Raw genomic sequence first — 24,553 nt, forward strand, 5'->3', positions numbered from 1 at the left:
GCTCCCCCCTTTCAGTGTCGAAAAAATGCTTAAAAACTTGTTTTTTTTTAGCATGGTATTTTGTCAGTGCTCTTTTGATCTTGAATACTCGCCAGCTCCGTTAACTCGATTATAATCGTAATAACATTCAGGCCTACTGATTCAACTACTTACTTAGTTTGGCAGATGCAATTAGCTAAATTAAGCCTATAGCCTATTTCAAACCTACAGTTGGCCACTGCGTAATAAAAAAAATATTGTCTACCTAACCTCACTCGATGAAATGCCACGAACCGTATGCACACCGACGACGACAACGTTCGTTCTCATCCTTTCTATGATTCTTCCTAAGTTGTTGCACGAACAGCATGGTATGAAGCTAAGCTAGCAATCGTACGTGATACGCACTTCCTATATATAATTATTACACTGCTAATACGATAACGATATTTTTTTAGGCCACTGCACATCTGGCTGTATTACAAAATATGAAAGCTAAAACCTGACTAGACCAGCTGATTGCTACACGATTTTAACACGGAATAGCATGAAAAGTATGTTATTAAGGATCCATTACAATTTATCAAGTTAAATCATGTTCCTTGTTTTGATTCCCCAGATAAACAGTAGGCCTAGTAGGTGTTTACAAATTAATAATTACATTAGTTTTGGATTCTAACAACAACGAAATATTCACAACTGAGACACATTTCACACCAGTATTAATTCACATGAGAAAATTAAAATGTTCTTCCCTTCATCATTTGAATTTGAAATTTCATTAGCCAAGGTTGTGAACTTCATTCTTATGGTATTTTAGTACTTGTAGAACATAGTTTGCTGCCATTAAGCTATAACATTATAGCAAATTAAAGAGTATTTTTACTTTAATCGCTCAACCTGGTTTGGGGTTTAAGATAAGTTTTACGACAGGTTTAAAGATTCTCATGTCCCTGAGCTATCGATCGGTTTCATACATAGATGGGTGCATGGTCCATCACGGAGGTCTTGTTGTAGACCTTTATGAGAATCTGCCATGTCATCGTTCGCTTCCGCCCGCTGCGCCGCCCGGCCCAATCAATATTCGCGGAACGATGCAATGGTCATCAAAGTAAAGGTTTTTCTTGGAAAGTAATATGATAAGTTTGGCTTTGGTGAAATAATGGAAATATAGAAATATGACGTCGGTTATAGTATACCAGTTTAGTAAACGGCACGGTAAAGAAGAAGCAACAACACTTCGGGACATACAAAAACATATAGCTCATTGTAGCAGAGTAGAATACCGTATTTTATTTTGTCTCTCATGCAGATCATTTAGAATCACACTATCTATCGCTTCTTGCCATGTCACATCGCGTATATGCACATCGCACACTACTATATATATATATATATATATATATATATATATATATATATATATATATATATATATATATATATATATATACATATCTATATGTATATCTACCGCACCATCACTGTAAGCATAGCGTTTAGTGCGTCTATCGCTTCTTGCCATGTCACATCGCGTATATGCACATCGCACACTACTATATATATATATATATATATATATATATATATATATATATATATATATATATATATATATATATATACATATATATATATAAATATATATATATATATATATATATATATATATATATATATATATATATTATATATATATATATATATATATATATATATATATATATATATATATATATATATATATATATATACATATCTATATGTATCTCTCCCCCACCATCACTGTAAGCATAGCGTTTAGTGCGTTACCGTATTTTAGTTAAGTCGAGTTTCTTATATAAAACCAGGGTTAAACAAAATCATGCAGTCCCGTTGGCTAAGTTAATAGTTTTTAGCTTGCTGTTCGCAGTCACTCCTGTTACTTGAAAACACCATTGGAAAGGCTCCCTTTCTGCCAGCAAACCGATCGGTGTACAGACGGTATGTGACGTCAATGATATCAACAAATTAACACAGATATTGGAACTGAGACGAAAATATACTAAAGGTTAGTTGGTTAACTTTTGAGTCTCAATTCAAATTGGCAATTTCTCATAAGACCAAGTTGACAGCATGGAGAAAATATATCTAATAAAACCAAACACAGACACATCCTCACATACTCACACTCATTTAACTTTTTTACCTCACTTAAACCGTGTAATTCCACCCCATGTGATAGTGCCACCCTATGGTTCCCCCCACACCTCATCCAAATCAGACCAACCCACCCAGTGTTTAACCCAAGGGGTGTGAGTTGTGCAGAAATGCTAGTTTTTATTTCAATTATTTATTTTCAGTATAAATATTTATAAACAGGACATCAAAAGTGAGTACGTAATAAGAAAATATTATTTTAAAATGTAAGTGTACAAAAACAATTATATATATATATATATATATATATATATATATATATATATATATATATATATATATATATATATATATATATATATATATATATATATATATATATATATAACAAGGAAGGATCAGGACTGCAAGAAGAGTGCTCTATGCTATAAAAGCAGAGCCTAAACATATAAGTAAGTGCCTTGGTAAGTACAGCTGTTACTCGGAGTTTCACGCCCTTAGGGTGGCGATCGTCAGACAACTGAACAAATACTCTCTGCGCGGATATATTCTATGGGGAACACGAACCCTATTTCTTACGTGCACGGTTCATTGGTTTGAGCCTATTGTGGCGACACTTGGAGATGAATTCAGATCTCTTATTGAGTAAATGCGGGTTTTTGGACAGGAGGATACAAAGCTTTTCAACAATACAGAGGTTACATTGACCGGATCTACGCATGCTGGTATTGGAATGCTTAAGTACGCTCCACTCAATAACGAAGGGGGCACCCTTACGCTTCAGGTCCCATATATGTTTGGAAAGCTCTGTTTCTTTCTCGTAACGCTCATGTCGGAATGACTTACTGTGGTTACTGTACCTTTGCTTAAAGGGGCCACTCGATAGCCCTATGTATGATTTGGTGTCATCACCAGTAGAGATGATTTGGTGTCATGACCCAAATGCATACAACAAGATCCTCAGCGAAAATATAACGACAAAGTACAAACACGCAGACCCCGGTACTCCGGACAGCATATCCACTGAGTTTATCAAAATATCTAATGAGCTGGATATCTCTGACAGAATCGGCAAGTCGGTTGAAACCCCTGCATACATCACACTGAAAGACCACAAAGATGACTTCACCAGCCGCCCAACCTGCAGACTGATTAACCCATCAAAAAGCGAGATGGGCAGAGTGAGTAAGCACATGCCAGACCGCATTAACACCAGCCTAAGGAAACGACTACAGGTCAACCAATGGCGCAGCACCCCTGCTGTTTTGGAATGGTTCTCAGCTCTGAAGGATAAAGCGCACCTTACATTCATGATCTTCGACATTGTTGACTTTCATCCTTCCATCACCAAAGAGCTACTCAGCAAATCACTAACATGGGTCCGCCAGTATACCCCTATCCAGGACACCGTTTATGCCACCATCATGCACGCCAGAAAATCCCTCTTATACGATCTTGAGGGACGCCCTTGGGTAAAAAAGGCCACCACAGATGCCTTTGACGTCACCATGGGCGGTTACGACGGAGCCGAAGTCTGTGAGCTGGTGGGCTTGTACATCCTTCATAAGTTAGGTGATCTCATCGACTCGCACGATATTGGCCTCTACAGAGATGATGGTCTTGATGTACTCAGGAACCACTCGGGCAGCCAAGCGGATAGAATGCGGAAACGTATCGTAGCAGCCTTTCATACCTTCGGTCTAAAGATAACCACCCAAGCCAACATTAAGACCGTCAACTACCTCGACGCTACACTGGACCTACGCACCGGAACACATCGCCCATTCCGTAAGCCTAATGACCAACCCACATATGTTCACTGCCTCTACAACCACCCCCCGGAAGTCACCAAGCGTATTCCAGAGAGAATCGGCAACAGGATCTCCACTCTTTCATCTAACGAAGAGATCTTTGACAACGCTGCCCCCATATACAACGATGCGTTCCGAGATAGCGGCTACACCGACCACCTAGTATACAACAACAGTACGGAGAGCAGCAAGAAGCAACCCAGAAAGAAACCCCGTACCAGGAACATAATATGGTTTAACCCACCTTATAGCCGTAATGTCAAATCTAATGTGGGGAAATTGTTTTTCAGACTACTCGCCAAGCACTTCCCGAAAGGAAACAAGCTCCACAAAATTTTCAACAAAAACAACGTGAAATTGAGTTACAGTTGTATGGGCAATATGCGATCAATCATCAACAGCCATAATAACCGGCTTTTATCACAAAATGAGCTTAGACCGCAGCTGGCTCAACGCATATGCAATTGTATAGAGTAAAACTTAATTGCCCCCTCAACGGGAATTGCTTGGTGAGCAGTGTAATATATAGGGCCGATGTTACTACTGGTGATGACACCAAATCATACATAGGGCTATCGAGTGGCCCCTTTAAGCAAAGGTACAGTAACCACAGTAAGTCATTCCGACATGAGCGTTACGAGAAAGAAACAGAGCTTTCCAAACATATATGGGACCTGAAGCGTAAGGGTGCCCCCTTCGTTATTGAGTGGAGCATACTTAAGCTTTCCAATACCAGCATGCGTAGATCCGGTCAATGTAACCTCTGTATTGATGAAAAGCTTTGTATCCTCCTGTCCAAAAACCCGCATTTACTCAATAAGAGATCTGAATTCATCTCCAAGTGTCGCCACAATAGGCTCAAACCAATGAACCGTGCACGTAAGAAATAGGGTTCGTGTTCCCCATAGAATATATCCGCGCAGAGAGTATTTGTTCAGTTGTCTGACGATCGCCACCCTAAGGGCGTGAAACTCCGAGTAACAGCTGTACTTACCAAGGCACTTACTTATATATATATATATATATATATATATATATATATATATATATATAAATATTTACAGAACTTACAAGTGCAGCTGTCTACAATAAATTATCCAGATTAACATTTTGTAAATAAATAGCAGCACGATAAATAAAGCTATTTCTATACACATTATTTCTGAATTTTGGTGCTATTGCTTTGCTTTTCAAGTTATACCTATAATAGTTTCTCAAAATAGAGAGTTAAGTTCGGTATGCAAAGAATGTCTGTCATTTCTCTGCATGCAATTTACACTTCGAATGAACTCATTTTTTGCAGAATTGTTTACAGTACTCATAAGAAAGTTAAAATATATAATAAAAGTTCTAGAACAATACTTTAAAAAGTCATAAATCTCTTATTATCTTTTATTAGAAAAAAAGTGAAATCAAGCAGGAACAGCAGGTATTAGGTGCGGTAAGATATTGGCAGTAAAAACTCTTTTCCTTACATCAACATGAAAATATGGAACTACGGTAGAGTTGAGACTACGAAGTACACCCGTTGCATTCTGCTTATATGACCAGTGAAACTCAGTTAACAATCAATAAAAACAACTAAATATTCTGTATGATGAGTGCGTTCTACTTCCGCATCTTTAATTGAGATTTTAGTTAACTTACATGATTCGAGATCTTCATGTTTAATATTTATATTCTCAAAACCAATTCCTTAGATTTCTTTGGATTGAGTCTTAGATTCTTCCTATCACACAGATCTACAATATTTGATAAAGCAGTTTTATAACTTGCTTGGTCAGCCTGATGCGTTCGCTTTGATACATTGCACACTATAGCAGTGTCATCAGCATATTTCACCACAGGGCATTTAGAAGTAGATCATATTTCGTCAGTATATACTGTGAACAGTAGAGAAGACAGAGGACAACCTTGAGGGACTCCAACATTTATTTTCGATTTTTCCGTCAGACCTTCAGAATATTTTAGTTGTCTAGACCAGTCATTATTTCTAAAATTTGATATCCAATGTAACAGCCATGGCTCTTCAACGAACACTTGCATGTCCTGGATTAAACAATTTGGAAGAACCGTGTTAAAAGCACTGTAAAATCCTATAAATAAGACCTTAGATATATACTAGTATCTTCGCTCTTTAATCCTGTGACAATATTGTTAATAAGTGTTAAAGCAGCATCGGTACATGAAAACCCCTTCCTATAAGCAAATTGATTGATATCTCCATATTAATCAAAAGCTTGGGATATTTGAGGCACGATCAATTTCTGCATACAATTAAAACTTATACTGGTAAGATCAATTGGTCTAAAATCATTTACCGATCGTGAGGTTGACACTTTGGGTATAAAGGCTGTTATGGCATTTTTCCATATAGCCGGTACATTGTGCTGTACATTCATTGAAAATAGTTGTAAGAATAAAGTTCATCCGCACAAAATGTATATACCCACCAAGCTGTATTAGCAGAGCCACCAGCTATAGTATTCTTTAGAGACTTAATGCAATTTGTAACGTTCTTTCCTTCAAATTAAAGTTGTCATTATTCGTACGTTCAGGCAAAAACAAGGGTACATCTAAGCATATGGAATCATTGAAACGTCCGAAAAAGCATTTATATAGTTCATTTGCCATTTCTCTGCTTACAGTTTGTTTTTCATCATTGTCCGGTATAAGATTCTAAGTAGGTCCCACAGAGATTTAGAGTCAGCAGTTACTTCCTGAAAAACAGTGGTTCTATTCTGATGTACGCGTCTGTTGATATCTCTCTGTATTCTATTTACCTCTATCGCATGTCGCTTTTCCTTCTCCAATCGTTGATGTCAGCATCAGCTGTAATCCGTTTTCTGGGGGTTACTAATGGGGTTGCCTTCTTTGGAACACACACGTCGCTCACAAAGCTAATATAACATGAAGATACCACTTCAGTAAGTTCATCTATATTATTGGAGCTTTCTCTAAAAACTTTCCAATCAGTGGTATCTAACGCGTCTCGTAAAATATCAATGTTGTCCTTTGATAAATCAGCTTTTAATTTCTTCTTCTTTGGTTGAATTTCCCTATGCTCTTCGGTAAACATTGGTAAAATGTGTAGCATATATGAACAGTGGTATCCACTTTGTGGTATCCACAATTTATATGAACAGTGGTATCCACTTTGTGGTATCCACAATTTATATGAACAGTGGTATCCACTATTATATTTATATAATAGTGGATAAATCAGCTTTCAATCTCTTCTTCCTTGATTGACTTTCCCTATGCTTTTCAATAACCATAAAATGTTTAATTTATATGAACAGTGGTATTTATATGAACAGTGGTATAGTCGGAGCTTGAGATGGGTGACCCTGGTTTAACTTTGTAATATTCGCCTTTCGCTAACATAGCATCGAGTTTGGAATTTGCTTGAGGATATGTGACAAAATCTACATAATTTCGATAACCCATTGTCTCTAGAAACGGAATGGTATCTCTGTTGATATCTCCTACAATGACTATATGGGACCTTGGATTATCCTTTTGAGTTTCTAGAAGTACGTTACGCAGTTCTCTGTCAGCTAGGGTTAAGTTCGATTACGGTCTAGTATACACGTTTACTATGGTAACATTTGTAAAAACACTTGGCAAGAAGCGAGGACGTATTTTAACCGCAAGCAGCTCGATATCTGGCAAGAAAATTGTGGCACCCACTTTCGGAGGAATTGGTGACCAGATCATTAGCTATGTATGTTGTAAGACCCCCACCATTTGCCGAAAATTGACGGTCATGACGAAACAAGTAATAATCGTCCAGTTGTAGAGCTTCATCGGGCACTATGTGCTGTGGGTCTCATTTTGCCATTCTATTTCATTTCTTTGAATCTTAGTTTCTGGCAGAGATATAAAACTCAGATTTTGCATATTGGCAATAGTTTGTGTTAGGTGAATGAACTTTCCTTGCAGACTATACATAATAATCCGTGGGGAAAACTGACAAAAGTAGGCTTAGTATTGTTCACTCGTATCTGTAAGCCTGCCCGCGTACCTCGACTACGTTCAACATTAGAGTGTTTTTTCAGTTTGTTCGTCACCCGTGAATCAATAGAAAAGTCCGCCATCGATTCTATTATGCTCTTTAGTACATCTGAACTGTATTTAACCCTAGCCATTAAAGTATTGTCTAGGCTAGTATTGCACTGGACTATGTTAAGTATGAAACCGGCCACGAAGTATAAGATAAAAATACTGCTCACCAGTTTTTTAGGATGATACAAAAATACGTGTTTCCCATCACTAGTCCGTTGTGTTAATATTACTTCAGAAGTAGAACATCAGAAATGGTCTATATTGCACAAAAGATCTGTTAGCGAAGTGCATACGTGTCAGCTCATATAGAGCGCCACGGGTCATTTATATAGTGGTCGATAGAGTGCAATATCTCATTCCCGTACACCGCATGAAGGGATGAGATTAAAATGACCTTGAAGTATGTGGGTGTCTCGTGACAGTCCCCCACACCCGGGGTAATAACATGCATCATATTAATCATGTAAGGAGGGTATATCGAGGAGAGCGTTAATGACTTTAATATGTAGTACGTAGATTCTTTTTTAAGTAGAACATCCATATTCCTTTCTGGGGAGGTCGAAAGTTATTTAAGGTCAACAGAGGTGAAAGTCTGACAACATTGTACAAACGATAACTCCAAAAGCAACAATGAATACATTCATATTGGGAATATGCAAAAATCAGAGTGCGATTTTTACCGTTATTGTACAATCTTTAAATACGTGGCAAAAGCGGTGAAATGCATTTTGGGAGCTCCAACCATTACTCAATTTCAGTTCACTGCATCTTGGATATCCTCTGAAAATCCGTTTTAATACATATTCATAAAGCAGTAATCGAATTGCGTCTGGCAAAACTTTGAAGAAAAAAGTTGAATATTCATTAAATATCTGTTTGCGCCGATGTCGGACACACAATGTGGATGAAATTCGGAAATTTCTTTACCTCGGCAGGAAAAATACAAACGAAAAGTGAGTACAAACTTTTTATCTTTCGAATTGCACATTTTCCGAACACAATGTCCCCTTACTCAAATTCCATATCTGGTTTGATATCTGGCTATATCTGGATATATAAAGTTTGATATGGTCATATAAAGCCAGATATATCTTGATCTACTTGTAAGCCAGATATGCATATCAAGTTTGATATGACCATATAAAGCCAGATATATCTTGATATAATTGTAAGCCAGATATGCATATAAAGTTTGATATGGCCATATGAAGCCAGATATATCTGGATATATTTGTAATCCAGTTATCCATAACAAGTTTGATATGGCCAAATAAAGCCAGATATAACTGGATATAGAGACAATCCAGATAGGCATATACAGTTTTATCTGGCCATATAAAGCTAGATATAATATAGAGTCAATCCAGATATGCAGATAAAGTTTTATCTAGCCATATATAGCGAGATATAACTGGATGTACATGTAAGACTGTGTGCTCTTACATAGTGTATTTTCACAGAGATTTACCATGCCCTACATTTAGGGGTACACGTTGTCAGTCCGACACGTTTTCAGTCCGAAAATAAACTACACGTTTTTAGTCCGAAAAAACGAGTTTTCAGTCCGAAAAAAAAATTACACGTTTTCAGTCCGAAAATGAAATACACGTTTTCAGTCCAAAAATGAGATAAACGATGGCAGCCCGAACTGATAGTAAAGAAATCGATTGAATCTTTTGTATTAAGTCTCACATTTGACGGGTCATTTTCTATCAAACTAAAATTTGACAGATGTTTTCATTTGTGGTATGGATTTATCTAAGCAAATGCCTATATATACCTTTCATATCTGCTAAAACTGATCGAAGTAAGTACACTGGCTTCTGCGTTGTTACATTCATGCGTATAGGCTGTGTCAAATATAGAGCTGTATATATGATGTTAACTTGTTACAATTTCAAAGATGGCGGTCCAACATCTCTTGCGAACTTCGGAGCCATGTGAAATGAATTGTGATCGGCCGTTTTGAAACAGACTGTGATTTGACTGATGTTTCTATGTATGTGTGGAATGATAGTATTTACCTGTTTGTGAACCTTCGGTGTTTGTTCTGATATTTTAAGTCTTTTGGGGTCGATTTCATGGCTGGTCGCTACGGCTTTAACAGCCGTGACCTAACATTCACCTGTAATTTAGCGGCTTTCCTGCGAGTCATATTCTGTTAGAATTTATTGCTAGTGGGAAGTCAGAAACCCTTTGTATTTAGTTTTCTGGTTAAATAGACCTTAGAATGAGATTTGAAAGACAACAACACACATTTATTTCTCGTGTCTGAGTAAACGTTTAACTCTGCAAATTCAAAATTTGTGGCGTCACCAAAGCTTAATAAATTCCGGTGACCCCTGGGTCAGCTTCCCAACTGTATGGATTCACCTTAGTTGGTAAAGAAATCTCTTGTTTTCTGCAGAGGTCAACGGTCATTTGAGTTTACCAGAGGTCACAATTTGGGAACCTTTGTAAACACGATACCTAAAATATTAAAGTTTGGATTTACTTCAGCTTAGTATTGGATACACCTTTCTTGAATGCAAGGACCCTGTTGATTTCTGTGAAGTTTAGAAGTCATTTTAAGTTCCACATGTTGATGTATGTAAACTTATTTTTGTGCACCCTGTTCTCTGTTACCACGTTTCTACGTTACACATACTGCGTGACTTACTCTCTCTCGCCTTAACAGAATAAACCTGACACATCCTACTTTTATTGTTGGAATCGTCTTTCCACCGTCATGGCGTCTACAACAGGTTATGGGACCAGGTATCGGCTTTTATTTGACGATGGTGAGAAGAAGTATGAACTGTGTGAGATAAAATTCCTAGGCCACATGCGATTGCAAAAGCTACACAAAGTAATTTTACCGTCAGACGATGAACTTGATGAAGAGAAGAATGCAGAAGCTTTCGCGGAACTAGTTCAATGCCTAGATGATAGAAGCCTATCGTTAGTAATTCGTGACGCGAAAGACGACGGTAGAAGAGCCCTACAGATTCTACGTGAACATTATCTAGATAGAGATAGAAAATCGTCAAAGACTCTGAAGAGTCCGTGGGCGCTGTCTCAAAGCGATGCGAGATGACCGGCGAAGTGGAGCTGGTTGGTGACCACGTATCCGCAGATGAATCCGGGAAAGAGCCTGCTGTTTTGCTTCCTCCATGGTGAGACCGGTGGAGGCTCTGATGTTATCATACCAGGTCATCCGAGGCCGCCCACGACTACTCACTGTGCCCAGAACGGCACCTGACAAGAGGTCCCACTGGAGACCCTGTTGACGGGCGATGTGGCTGAACCAGTCCATTTTTCTCTGCACAATAGTGTCATAGGTGAATAGCCATCTACCATCTATCATACGCATAAGTGACTCGTTGGTAACGTGGTCGCTCCAATTGACACCTAGCAGCCATCTCCAGACGGTACGACCAAAAGCATCCAGTTTGGCTGCATCCGAATTCTTAATCGACCATGTAGTAGAGCCATAGGTCAACCTAGACATTACTAGGGCTCTGATGACCAGAAGTTTAGTCGCAACGGAGAGGTGTGGGCTTCGGAGGTACTTGCACGCGCGGAGTGTAGTCTTGGCTATGGCGATCCGCTTGCTGATTTCTGGAGTGTCATCAGTGTTGTAGGTGATGGTGGAGCCGAGGTACATGAAAGAGTTAACGTTGGGGATAATGGAGGTCCCCAGGTGGATGGTATCGGTAGAGTTCGGGTCCGTCTTGATGACAAGGTGAGCCGTTTTTCCCGGGTGTATCACAAGCTGATAGGGTTTGAAAACGTCCGCTAAGATGTTGAGAGCCGTTTCTGCTTCCGCAGCCGATAGCGCAAACAGGACAAGATCATCGGCGTATCTCAGTTCCTTCACTGTGCGGTCTCCTATGGTAGCACCAGGCAAACCAGCGGTCCTTGCATGTCATTCCCTCATAAGGCATTCAGTGTAGAGAGAGAAGAGGATTGGAGAAAGTGGGCAGCCCTGTCTACAACCGACAGGCGTATTGAAAGCATCTGTTGTCTCATTTTTCCATTGTAAGACGCCGCCAGCATCGTGATAAAGTCTCTCTGTGAGTCTAATGACATCTCTGTCCACGCCCATCTGTTCCAGCTTCTCCATTAGGAGGGCATGATTCACACTGTCAAAAGCTTTCTTGTAATCCACGAAAATGAGATGGAGTGGGGTGTGGGCTCTGTAGTAGGCAGATGTGATAGTCTTAAGAGCGAAGATAGCATCTGTGGTTGACTTCCCGGAGCGGAAGCCGAACTGCACCTCACTTACATCGTCGAGATTAGTCTGAAGACGTGACTGCATGATGTTGAGCACCACTTTGCTGGCATGACTTATGAGAGCCAATGTGCGATAGTTTTCACAAACCCCTCTGTCGTTCTTCTTATGGAGGGCAATGTAAGTGGAAGATGTCATCGTTTTTTTTTTTTTTTTTTTTAATGATGAGTCAAAGTTTGTAAGATTTGAAGATAACTTCAATCCCAGTGACCATTACATTGAATTAGCTGATGGCAGTAGAAACAACAATGTTGCCATAAAGAGAGGTGATGCTCAAATTTCAATAGTAGATTCCACTGGTAAAACCCAAACGGGGATCTTAGAAAATGCATTATATGTACCATCCTTTAAGCAAAATATATTTTCGGTGCAAGCTGCAACTGAAAAGGGTGCTTCTGTTCAATTTAAGCCAAATGCTGCAGAGTTGGTGAGTCCCGAAGGCACCAAATTTAATATCGAGAGAAATGGTCGTCTGTATTACCTCAATAATACAATCTTCAATAAGATTGCATCCCATACTTTGAAAGAATGGCATGAAATTCTTGGCCATTCTAATGTAAAAGATGTGCTCAAACTGAAGGATGTCGTAGAGGGTATGAATATTACTGGTAAGCAAGAGCTGGATTGTGGCATCTGTATAGAGGGCAAAATGACACAGTATCGAAATAGAGAGCCTGACAAGCGTGCTTGTTTGGAACTTGTGCATTGTGACTTAGCAGGTCCGATTGAACCTATTGCCCGTGATGATTTTCGATATGTAATAAGTTTTGTTGATGACTATTCTGGCCTTATTATGGTGTATTTCTTGAGAGAAAAGAGTGACACCCTGCATGGAACTGAAAAATTCCTGGCCGATATTGCACCACATGGCTCTGTAAAATGTAAAATGTATAAGAAGTGATCAATGAGGTGAATTTGTGTCAAAAGCATTTGAATCTTTGCTTGTAAAGAATCATATCAAACACGAAAAGTCAGCGCCATTATCACAACATCAAAATGGTACTGCTGAAAGAGCATGGCGTTCACTGTTTGAGATGGCAAGATGTTTTCTATTACAGTCACAGTTGCCAAAGGCACTGTGGACTTATGCTGTTATGTTTGCAGCATATGTTCGTAACAGATGTTACAATTCAAGAATTCAGAAAACCCCATTCGATTTATTTACCGGCCAAAAACCCAACATTAGTGGTATGCATGTTTTCGGTACCATCTGTTATGCCTACATACAAAACAAGAAAAAATAGATGCTAGAAGTGAAAGAGGATTGTTCATAGGCTATGACAAGGGAAGTCCAGCTTATCTTATCTACTTTCCTGAAAGCCAACTAATCAAGAGAGTCAGGTGTGTTAAGTTTCCAAAGAGAGCTGACATTGTTTCTAGTGGTGATAAGTCTAGTGATCAGGCGCGTAGCCAAGGGGGGGGGGGGGGGCGAAGGGGGCAGCCGCCCCCCTTGAGCATATTTTTTATATTTTATTTAATGTTTTTATGATATCGCTAGTATTTTCAAAAGAGAAAATGCTAAGATGCAACTTACGAGGCCTGGGAAGTGCCATTTCCAGTGATCTGGGAGGCTATTTTCAGCCAAAATTTTCTTGTACGCTTCGCGCCAACCATGGTGGCGCTACGCTTACATAGTTTGCAATGCCCCTCCCTTGGCAAATTCCTGGATCTAGCGAGTAATCAAATTGATGATGATAGTCTCGTTATGAGAAATATACCAGAGTCCGCCACAGAGAAAGAACCACCTGTCCAAGCTAGTGATAGGAGGTACGAAGCTGTTAATCAAAATGTCAACCCTGAGCACATTGCAAGGGAACAGTCTGACCAAGAGAGTGTTGGTTCTCAGAGGTACCCACGTAGGGAGCGAAAAAGCCCTAAGTATCTTGAAGATTACAACATTGATAATGATGACAGTGTAAATTATTCAATACATTATTGCTACAGGTTGGCTGATGTACCAAAGACATACCAAGAAGGTGTCACTTGCCCTGCCTCAAGTGACTGGCAGAAAGCTATGAAGGATGAGATGAGGGCCTTGAGAGAGAATGACACTTTCGAATTAAATCCCCTACCAGAAGGTTGGAAGGTAGTGGGAGGTCGATGGGTTTATGCTGTAAAACTTGGCCCAAATGATGAAGAGCAATATAAAGCTCGCTGTGTCGCTAAGGGGTTTTCCCAATTACCCAATGTTGACTACAATGAGACGTTCTCTCCGACGGCATGAATCTCATCCATCCGAGCGTTGATCCAATTGACCATTCAGCACAACTTAATTGTCCACCAAATGGATGTCAAGACGGCTTATTTAAATGCTCCAATAGATTGTGAACTTTATGTCGAACAACCAGAAGGTTTTGCAGTAAGTGGTAAGAATGGTGAGAAGTTGGTCTGTAGACTGAAGGAGTGGTCTTAAGCAAAGTGGTCGAAATTGGGATAGCCTTTTGCATTCCTACTTTGTTGGGGAGAGTTATTCTCAATCACTTGTAGACCCTTATGTGTATACTAAACATGAAGAAAATGATATGACCATAGTTCTTGTCTGGGTTGATGATATCATCATCACAACCAATAGAGACTCTACACTGGAGGATGTCAAAAGAGGTTTAACCTCTAGATTCAAAATGAAAGACTTAGGTGAAATTTCAATTTTTCTACGTATGGGTTTCATCTGTGAGGGTGACGTGATCAAAATAAACCAGTCCAAGTATATAGAGAAAATGTTGCTGAAGTATGGTATGAAGGACTGTAAAGCACGATCAACTCCATGTGAAATGAATGTAGACAAAGTTTTTGAGAAACCTGAAGATCAGATAGAGTTAACTGATGCTAGACTCTATAGAGAGATAGTTGGTAGTCTGATCTACGTTATGACATCAACCAGGCCAGATCTGTGTTATACTGTGACAAAGTTGGCACAGCACATGTCAAACCCAACCATGGCCCACTTAACCATGGCAAAACATGCTTTACGCTATCTGAAGGGTACGATCAATCAAAGTTTAATCTACAGAAAGTCTGTGGAACCTCAAAGTTTAATTGGTTTTTGTGATTCACAGGAAGCAAAATTCTTAGTACAGCTATGGAGAAGCATCACAAATTTCGACTCAGTGAACAACGTTTTACTGTATTATGATAACCAAGGTGTCTTAGCTCTAGCTAAAAATCCTGTTCACCAACAGAGGTCCAAGCACATAGATATAAGGTACCACTTCATTAGGTTGGAATTCCACAAAGGTGTCATACAACTTGTTTATATTCCATCAGAACAAAATGTTGCTGATATTACCAAACCTGTGAGCGGGTCCAAACTACAGAAGTTTAGTAGCCAGATCATGGGTATCTAGGTAGCTCAGTTATTGACGCAGAACTAAATGTTTTGAACTCGATCATTTACAGTTTGAAATGGTTACCCTTTTTATATTCCATATATGTCAATTGTTATAGAAGGTTTTATTATTCTCTGAGTTTTTTCTAAACGTTTTTGATTTTCAAAAGCATATATTCCCATGTTTATTATGTAACCACCATAAGTTTAAAGGGGTGTTGATGTATGTAAACTTATTTGTGTGCACCCTGTTCTCTGTTTACCACGTTTCTACGTTACACATACTGCGTGACTTACTCTCTCTCGCCTTAACTGAATAAACCTGAAACATCCTACTCTTATTGTTGGTATCATCTTTCCACCGTCATGGCGGCTACAACACCGCATAGGTGTAGTCTAAAAGCCTTTAACACGGTAACTTCAAAAGTAAAAGTTGGATGTACTTCATACATAATATGTGGATCCGCCTAATTGAGCACAAGAACCTATAAGAGTCTTCAGCAAGTTTCAAAGGTTTTTTCTTATGGTTAACAGAGGTCAAATTCTGAAAACCTTACAAACTGTAAACCTTGGATGAACTTCATGGTTCCACCTTATTGAGTTAAGACTTGTATTGTTTTTTATGGAGATCAAAGGTGATTCGAGTTTAATAAAATTCACATTGTGAAAAGCAAAACAGACAAAAAAGGTAACCCAGTTTATTGGCTCTGTGATTCTTTGCCATGTAATGTGCTCAAAATTCAAAATAATATATGACTAAAGTAAAGCAAATGAGCTCTATTTATCCAAGAATTTAGTGACAACCAGAACAGATCTAGATTTCCAGATATTATTTGTAGCAGTCACTTGTGAGCAACAACCATTTCATTCATTGGTAAGGATTTTACACGTTACAAAAGTTTTATTCCAATATGTTTCAACATCCAGAAAGAACAGTCTTACTATGTGAAATATAACCTGCTGACCCTTGAAGCTCAGAGGTTGAAAACGGATAAGGGGGTTAGAATGCAGTTAAAGCAAGACCTATGAACTCTGGAGCTTTTCCTGAATGACTGCATGTTTTATTGAAGACCTATAGAGCTCATTCACAAACCTATACTGAACGGAATTTGACCAAACTACATATGCTCACCAAAAGCATATCATAGCATAGGAGAATTCACAGGTTAAATGTAGCTTTAATTTGGAGTTATCATAAAATTACAAGGTTTTCAGACTTTGTCACCTGTTTACCTCATGTGACCTTTGAACATCACAGAAAACAATAGGATTCTTGTTCTTAATAAGACGGATCCACATACCAAGTATAAAGTTAATCCACCAATGAACTTGAGTTACGATGTGTACAAGCAATTGTTACATACAAACACACACTTTATCACCATCTCTAATATATTCCTTCTGCCACCAGCAAGGAATAATAAAACAAGCTAAAAAGGCCAAACGTTGGTGAGTTTCATATGTGGTACGTAGGTGCATCTCAAAGAGTACAAATGCTAATATAACAACAGCTGGGCTACTTAAATTTAATAATTCCACTAAAGGCGTTTGTCACCCGTATCGAACAATACTAGTTCTGTTTTGGTGACATATTTTGCCTTACTCTAGATATCTAACATGACTCATGACTCAAACATGACTCAACCAAATCGAAATCATTTGTGATTCCTAAAGCCGGATCTCGAAAAGATATTTTGATAGACTTTATGTTAATGAAATGGAGGTCAACGACAAAGGCAAATGAATAGATCCGGCTTTAGGACTCATAAATGATCTGGAAACGTACCGGTAGATTTACCAAACATTCATTAACACTATCCGATTTATTAAATCTGCAATGTTTTAGAACAACATGGCGCTGCTGCGAAAATCGGCGTTGTCTTTAACGCACCCCACTCTGCATGATATCGTCGACTTATCAGCCTTCTTAGTGCAGAGAGAAACCATAAATGGCCGTGGGAAGCATCTCTTTATTGAAGAAATTTCACCAGGCGGAATCGTCTACCATGGAGGCATCAGGTAAATACTTTTCCATCTCAATAATTTTTCTAATTAATTACCTTAATTCGCTGCAAAAGTCAATCAAAGTGTACTGATTTTTGGGGAAAACTTAATCGTGTTTGTTATCTTTTCAATTTGACAAGCACAAGAGTTACGGTAGTCGTATTGTTCTCAACCTGCTTACTACCCATTCACTTATAACAACACCCCAGGTATACATCCTCCCGCATTTCACCGCCAAATATGCAACTTATATTATTTACAACGGCCTTATTGATGACAGCGATATATTACCAAGAAACCACTCATACGTACACGGCGCTCAGTTGGTTGAACCAGGGAGTTCCATAACCACTCCCTACTTGAACGAGAGTAATTTGTGAGAGCTATTTTCGAATGTTCACATGCTATTAGATATCATAATGATGGGCAATTCTTGCTCCCATAATTCGTCCATCCAACTTGGAAAAGGTTGATAGCATTTTACCAGTTTGCCCACAAGTCTTGTTCACATTTCAAAACGCAAGGAAGATATTACATGTACCGTAAGGACGATCACGCATTATCGGTTTATTTTTACAAAAGCGATTTACATTGCATATAAGAACAGGCGAATGTTAATCATTTCAAGTTCCCCCTCTTTGTACGAATGACAGAGAGCCGTCCGCTTAATTGTATCTAGTCTTGACCAAGTCGTCTGTAATACCCTTTTCTCACGTGCAACTGTACATGCCTCAGAGTCCGTTTCTGCCTACCACGAATGGTGCTTGCCTACTGTATTTTACATGCCTGAGGATCTGTCCGATTTAAACCTAATTTTAGACATTTCTCCAAATAGGGGCTTGACCTTATGTAAACCACAAAATCCTTATTCGTATTATTATTATTATGAAATTGTGTGTCATGTGAGATCATGTCCCTTTCACAACAATAAACGACCGTCTCCCAGTGTACAAACCAATATAAGGCCAAGTGATGTTCACTGCGGGAGGCAGGGCTTGAATACACATTTTTGGGTGAAGTGGGCCCAACTGGCAAACCTGATTGGCTTCTTCGCTTTTCCGAAGCAAATCTTCCAAATTCAAAGGAAACCATAAGATAGCTTGGGAGAAATGTGCAAGACTCTAGTATCAATCGATATCGTTGCTGCGGTCGTTCTCTGGGTAGTACAGCAAGTAGATACGGGAAAATAGCTTTGGGGAAGAAAAAACTTACACTAGGCTGTTTATACTAGGATCTTAACAATACTAAATTGTATCTGGTTTTCTGTCCCATATAAAACTGAATAGAATGTCATTGAAGTCATTCATAAAATAATCTGGTGGGTTTGGCCGAACAGAGAAGAGAAAAACAAGTTGAGAAGATTGCGAAACTTTTAATCATAGTAATTCTGCCCACAGGAAGTGAGGTTACGAGTGGCCAACTGCTTAAAGAGTATTTTGAGACGAGAAAGTTTCGTTATATAGTTGAGACTGATATGTGAAATGTATACCTAATGATTTAATAGGGCCATCAGTGATGAATTTACCACAATTCTTGAACAAAGCAGGAGTATTGTCATAAGTAGGACCTAAAAGGAAGAGAGATGATTTGTTATAATTTATAACCATCCCCGAAACTAGCGAAAAGTCACCTAGTATATCAAAACAGCCTGTAGGGAATTAATATCAATGTCTCAGAAAATAGTAGTATCATCAGCATACTGAGTTAATTTGAAGTGATGATTGTTAATGATTATACTTTTAATAGTATTACTAGCAAGAACTTGGATTGCGAGAAATTCAATACTTATGATAAACAAATGTACAAATACACCTCAAAGAATCCAGATGAATAACCATTTAATACAGGAAGAAGGTCTCGAGTACAAAACGTTCTTTTTTCATAATTGTTATCATATTGTTCGTGATACGAAAGTATGTTACTGAACAGGGCCAGATGAGAGATTTTCATCATGAAAACCTCTACAATATTTCTCCTTTATCTATTTTATCATCTAGGCATTCGGATCGATTGATTTCAGTTAACAAGTCACTGTTGAGCAGTTCTCCTTTGACCTCATCCTCGAATCGATTCGTTCTCTCTCGGTGATAGATAGATAGATATATAGATAGATAGATAGATATTTATTTCGTCCATAAGATATGGAAATTTGTCGCCCTGCAGCAAAATACATAAAAATTAAAGTTATAAAGATACATACAGAATACAGTAAAATATTAGTATAAACAAAACACAGAGAAGTTGAATGAAAAGGTAAGAATATCAGCAACAACAATATCCATACATGTGAGAAAAATATACACATATATACATATATAAACAAGATGATAAAACAAAAGAAACCTATCTAACAGCCCTCAGGTTGAAAAAAGAAACAGAATTGGGTACAAAAGAAAACCTGAATCTGTTATGCTTAGACCGTGGCATGCGAAGTCTGCTGCCTGAACGGCAGAATACATAGTTTTCGAAAAGAGGATGTGTATGGTCTTTTAATATTCCATGGGTTTTCTGGTGCACCATATCAATGTAGAGTTCATAAATAGTTTTTAAACCAATATCCCTCCCAATAGTACGGCTGGCAGCCCTTACAACCTTCTCTAATTTACTCGAAGAATCCTTTGTAAGCAGCCCGTAAAAACATATAATACTAAAAGTCAGCACGCTTTGTATCACTGACTGGTAAAAAAGTAAAAGAATAGTGTTGTCGACATTAAAATATTTCAGTTTACGTAAGAAGTACAATCGTTGGCAAGCTTTTGATCTAATTGCATCAACCTGGTCTTTGAAGTTAAGTTTACAGTCAATGATAGTACCTAGATATTTATAGTGGTGCACCTTTTCGACAATCTCATCATTAACCCTGATTTGAGCATGATCATGTGGCTGTTTTCTGAAGTCAAATACTATCTCCTTAGTTTTTTTGCCATTCAATTTTAGGTAGTTTTGGTTGCACGTTGGTCGCGTTGGTAATTCTTTCATGAGTAATATTTTTCTAAAACTTAACTCATCAACGTATAGCCACATTTTGTTTATTTTAGTCTTCTATAATAACTAAAGACCAATTGTTGATTTCTTTGAGAACATGAAATTACATGTCGACATGTTCATACGTAGGGAATACCCAGAAAGTTGAACAATTTATAGAGATGCATAATGTTCGGCACGGCTCTCGTTCTCTCGCCTGGCTACGGGCCTATCTGTCGACACACACCAATCAGTCATAACTTAATGCCAAACTTCATTAGTTTACGAGTATGTTACATTCAACACTTCGTTGAATATGATATGTGTTATAGTGCTTTATGCCATTTGTAGCAGAATTATGATCGTCAAATGAAATAATTTGTGCATAATATCTCAGTGACAAATATATTATCATTGGTGAATTGTCATGACAACCGATCAAGCTCTTTCTCTCTCTCTCTCTCTCTCTCTCTCTCTCTCTCTCTCTCTCTCTCTCTATTTTCTTCAAGGCTGTCGAAAGAAAGGTAAATGGCAAAGTTATTCCATTTGTGGCGATCCTCGACATCGGATTCAAATCAGGTAATTCAGGTGAAACAAGATACGGCGTCTAGAAAGTTTGACACTATGTTAGGTCTAAGTCATCAGAACGCGTCAATGAAATGTGAATGTTTAAACTAACAATTATAACTTAGGAAAAAACTTTCACCCCTGCCCACCACCCGAAACCCCAATAGTCTGAATAGTTGCCAAAATGTACTTTCGGATGCGATCATATATAACCATACTATTACCTTTACTCCATAAGGAACTATGGCAGGCGAAGAGAGAACAAAGCCCACCAACAGTATGGAACGCCGAACGTACATTTACTTTTGTGTTCTTTGAAGAGTTGTTGTTGTACAAAATTGTTATACAAAAAAGGCGAAAAGCAAAAAGGCTTAGCTATATATGAGGAAAATGTTTGCTTTTTGAGTTGTTTGATGATATCTACCACTATTTCATATTAATCGAGTATAAACGGTCAAAGGTAATCAGGCTGACAAGTCTAACGCAATGTCTGAAGACATACAGCGAAGTTGAAGTGTAGTCTTGTTCACTGCCAAATTGTAATTAAGCATATTCAGTGGTGTATGGTAACTTGCCGTTTCGCCAAACTTCGTCCCTAATCAAAAATTAGAAGTGTTTTAAGACGTGACTGTTTGTTGAGAAATTGATGATTGTAGTTAAAATGTACTCTTAAATTAACACATTAAAAAACTGGAAGTTGTGTTACTGAATGCACAGATGGTTCAGGTTCCATACGTGCTAAAGAATCCAGGTAACTGAGTACACTTGTGAAACCTACTGGTTTTGGTAAGGGTCAAAGGCCCACAGCGGTCAAGGTCTGAAATTTGGTAAACAAAGAATATACAATGTAATTCATTGCATTTGATGTAGGTTCACCTTAGTGAGTACTAAAGCACTACAGTTGTTAAAGGTCAAGAGTCATTGAGCTCATAAAAGGTCAAATTCTGAAAACCTTGTAAGCACGATTTTCTCCAACCCTACAAATGAGAATAACTTCAGACTTATTTTTACACATGAATGCCTACTATAACATGCGGTATTATTTTCTGTGAACGTCGTGTCAAGGAATCACAATGAGCCGATCGGCTTGCTGGTTATTTCATTAGGTTCATGAGTGATGTTTTCTGTTCCCTATCTAGATGGTAATCCGTATCTGGAGTTCGGCGGGTTTTATTGGAATTCTGATTATGCAGATATTGAACGTTTCATCCCAATTGAAGTCCCCGATCTAATATGCTATAAGTACAATGAGAAACAAGAGAACGTTAGGTTTGTTGTTACTGAAGGGAACGAGCAACTGTAGATGGAAGTAGATGGTTGCGATATTAAATTCACTGAGTCGATTGCTGCACAAAGTAAGTTAAAAACACGATTCTCATTGAGTTTTCAAGAGGAAACTGGTTATGGTTTGAAACCGTTCACCAGACCGGAATATCTGAGTCCGGTGCATAACTTTTGTAGGATCAATACGCTAGTTGACATCGCCTACGCCATGCTTTAAATAGATGTTAAATGTCGTAAATGTTTAGTATGTAGACTTCCTTATCAGACCGTTGTGCGCCTAACGATTACACGATGGCTGTACTAGCCTTGTAATAGCTTTACAGTTCTAACTGCAACAACACCGAGTGTACGTTGCACACACCTAATTCTTCTAATGGCATTAAATATATAAAGAAACTTAAAAACATTAATGCGTCATACACTCATATTGATATGTTGTAATACGTTATCACACCAGTATAATAATTGTGGTAAGTGGTACGGGCATGTTTATGTTGTCTTTGGCGCGCAGGATTGCACGCTTACCTCACAGATTAGATGTTGTCTGATGATCGCCGTGCAGGCGTGAAGCTCGAGTTACAAAACGCTGTAAGTTACCGTATACTATATATATATATATATATATATATATATATATATATATATATATATATATATATATATATATATAGTTCAAAGTATCTCTTTCGAGATCCGGCTTTAGGAATCACAAATGATTTTCGAGTTGGATAGCATCATGTTTGATCTCTAGAGTAGGGCAAAATATGTCACCAAAAACAGAACTAGTATTGTTCGATATAGGTGACAAACGCCTACAGTGGAATTACGATCTTCCTTACCGGTTTCGAACCTCTGGACATACAATCAGCGTCCATAGCCTAGTGGTTAGGGTGTCCGCGTACAGAGCGGGAGGCCCGTGGTTCGAATCCCGGTGGAGGCTGAAAGTTTTTTCACTGTTCTTGATTTTCCAACTCATTACGATTTTCATTTATTCATATATATATATATATATTCACATTCATTTCTTATTTACGGCTTGGCTTGCCTATAAAGAGTGGTTATTCTGTGTAAAATTGTGTAAAGATTGTTAGATTCAAAGCACCAGGGGCGCACTCTGTACAATCTTAATACTTGGGTAATACGCCCTTAATGCCAGTTATTCAAAGCCAAGTTATACGCTTTAACACACCAGTAGAATCACTGTGGTCGAGTAGTACGGGCTTAGGTTCGTGACACGAAGATCCGAGGTTCGATTCCTACCTTCGCCTGATGAGTCCCAAAAGGACGAAACCGGTCGTGAAGTGGATTTTTTCTGGTGTGTTATTCTTTATTGATTTTCTATATATAGATATAGATTTTTTATATATAGATAAAGAATATCTATATCTAGAATATAGATATAGATAAAGATATATATATATATATCCTTATACCTCTTACCATCTCACTATCTCCCCCCCCCACCCTCCCCTCCTCTACCCACTTCTCCCTCTCTCATTAGCAGTGGTTACATTTCCAGTCCTTCTATTTTCAGTAAGTTTAATATGAAAATGGCAATAGGCTATTTTCTTTCATCATATTTCCTCGAACTGGCATTATTTTTTCTCAGTTCTTGGATAAGGCATCGGTTCATCGTTGCTATCATTCGCAACGTATATAGCTCTTACTGATCCATAGTTGAATCGCGCTATTATTTTAATTGAAGAATCTCGTGTTATTTTTAAATCGATTTGATATGTCAGATCAGTATAGACGAATATTTCGTTCTATATTAATACCAGCGTAAATAATAGTGATCATATTTGTACCAATGTAATACCAATTATAATTACAACTTAAATTATAATTAAATTCAAACAATACTGAGGGTGGCATACTCCTATTAGCGTCTATATCAATCCGCGGCAAATGTTCTCCTTCAGGAAAAGTGCCAATTAGAAGCAGGAGAACAACTTTTTTGCTATGTTATCAATTAGGATGAGCTTTTTTTGTGGCTTGGATGTTAAAGAGCATGAACGGAAGCACATGTGGTTAAAAAATTGGGTAAAATTGAGGCAAGTTTAGCCCTATCAGGAGCAGCGGACGAAGATTGTTTACGGCCAAGTAAAGAGGTTTGTTTACAAGTGACGAAAAGTTCCG

At 38.2% G+C, this 24,553-nt stretch overlaps 1 protein-coding gene and 1 long non-coding RNA gene across 2 annotated transcripts in view; both read left to right on the forward strand.

Annotated features, from left to right (window-relative positions):
- The window catches only part of LOC139964332 (uncharacterized), a 39,082-nt gene extending 16,720 nt beyond the window's left edge, over positions 1–22,362 (forward strand). The window contains exon 3 of the long non-coding RNA XR_011791945.1: positions 22,270–22,362. This is a non-coding gene — a long non-coding RNA (uncharacterized lncRNA). The remainder of the gene's footprint in view (positions 1–22,269) is intronic.
- The window catches only part of LOC139964326 (uncharacterized), a 270,207-nt gene that overhangs the window by 83,106 nt on the left and 162,548 nt on the right, over positions 1–24,553 (forward strand). The gene's annotated exons all lie outside the window — the stretch shown is intronic.

This window comes from Apostichopus japonicus, chromosome 22 (genome assembly GCF_037975245.1).
Source record: "Apostichopus japonicus isolate 1M-3 chromosome 22, ASM3797524v1, whole genome shotgun sequence".
Lineage (NCBI taxonomy): Eukaryota > Metazoa > Echinodermata > Holothuroidea > Aspidochirotida > Stichopodidae > Apostichopus > Apostichopus japonicus.